Here is a 2,072-nt window from a genome sequence, read left to right on the forward strand (position 1 = left end):
TGCTGACGAGTGGTTTTCATTAACGAGCAGACAAGCAGAGCAACAGAGAAATTAGCCACTTTTCTCCTTAGACAAATAACTTCCGTCTGAAGGCTTTTTATCTTCTCCCTCTCATCCTCGCAGGGCTGCGGCGGGAGGAAAGCTGATGTTTAATTACTTCCTTTATTCTCTGGAAAACGAACGTGCTGAATCATCCCATCCTTGTACCCTCTCCGGAGGCTGGCGGAGGGGAGGGACGGGGCCCGCGGTGATATTAGTGCTCTCCCTCCCCAAATCCGTATGCATGTGGAGGGGAAGCCTGTAGGTCCGGGCCTCGCTGGAGCCGGTGTCCCCGGCTTGTCCCCGGCTTGTCCCCGGCTTGTCCCCCTCCCCCCCCCCCAACCAACGCGTGGGTGAAAGGGGCCCCTGACCGGTGCTTTGAGCTTCCCGAGCTGTACTCTGGGTTTGGGTTCAATGCACAGGCTTTTCCCCCTGTTATTTAACTCCTGTTTAACTGCAGAAAACCCTCGATCGGACATTAGAAGACCCAAAGACAGACCAAAACCCAAGGCGGAGCCGCTGGGGCTGGTTGAGATGCTCTGCCATGGGAGGGGGTGAGCTGATAACCCAAGAACGATGCTGGATGCTGTAACCGCCGAGGATAGCCGGAGCACGGAGCAGGCGCGGGGATGCATGGGACCACGCCATCTCCCCAGACCTCCCCGGGCAGCCCCGAGGCTCAGGGTTTTCCTGAAAATCCTTTGGAATTGCGGATGGGTGAGTGGTCCAGGCTTCCCCACACACCCAGACCCCTCCGCAGCATCACCGGGCATCGGCAGGACGGTAGGTTGGCACCGGACCTGTTTGCAGATGACGATGAGGAAACAAATTCCTTCTCTCGCACGCACAAAACCTTTCCTGGAGAAGTGCAATTACGACCAGAAAAATCAGGGAAAGCAAAGGCTGGGAACAGTGCAGCACTTATTTTTAATAACAGCTTGGCGTAATCCGCACACATTTTTCAAGCGACATTAGCCTTTTCCTGCCAAGGCCCGTCTTTAACCATATTTCTCTTGGAAGATTTCTGCCATGGCTTGAAAGCTCCACGTGTAGACAGAGACTGAGGGAGAACTGGGAATTTCAGAGTAATGGAAAATAAGTTCATTCATTATTTGACGAGTTGGGTGCCTGCAATGGGCAATATTGCCCTGACCGCTCTCTTGCGGCGGTAGGAGGAGGAACGCTAACACCAGGGCTGGGGAGTAGTATTTTAGCAGTAGACTGTTTGCATGCTACGCGCACGGTTCATGGCAGCACGGTTGGCTCACCGAGCACGGCAGCCCCGGACGGCTCATGGCACGGAGCTAAGCCTGGTCGGGAGCTTGAGCCCCATCCGGAGCAGCTCCTGAGCGAGCACCCAAAATTTTGGAAAGCTCGTACTGATTTGGGGAGCTGAATTTAATTTTTACAAGTGCTGCGCGGACACACGGCTGCGTAGCCTGGATCCGAGTGGGGTTTATGCCGTAGCTATAGCAGCACCGCGAACAGCCACTCAGCCCCCGGCACGAGGCCCCGTAGGGTCAGTACCACCCACTGCACCTTTATTGCCCCAGCCCACGGTGGTTGATCACCACCCAACGTGCCATACCCTGCCGGAGCCGTCCGCCAAGAGGAAAGCATGGTTTTGGAAGCAGCATCCCGCAAGCCTGAGTCTTCCTCATCTTAAAACAAGGGCAAGGGCGCTGCCCGGTGCTGTGACGGGGAACGCCTTGCAAAGGCGAAGCATCGCGGCACAGGGCATCCACTTGTCCTCGCCCTGGGCACTCAGAGGCGTCCCCGTCCCCGTCCCCCCCCGGCGCGGGATAACCGCAGGGTGCACAAGTCGGATCCCTGGCCGCTCTGCAGCTCCACGGGCTGACGGTGACGGTCCCTGGCCGGGAGTCAGGTGCGATAGCTGAAGGCAGGCGCCTCCAAAAATACCGCCGGGTGCCACCCCGGGGGAGTGAAGGGTGCTGGCGACGCCGTTCCGCTCCGTGCCGGCGTGCCACGCTCCGGCGAGGTTTGCCAGGTGCCCACTCGCGCCGCGGCCGCCC

Source organism: Pygoscelis adeliae, unplaced genomic scaffold (assembly GCF_000699105.1).
Source record: "Pygoscelis adeliae isolate BGI_AS28 unplaced genomic scaffold, ASM69910v1 Scaffold786, whole genome shotgun sequence".
NCBI classification, from domain to species: Eukaryota; Metazoa; Chordata; class Aves; order Sphenisciformes; family Spheniscidae; genus Pygoscelis; species Pygoscelis adeliae.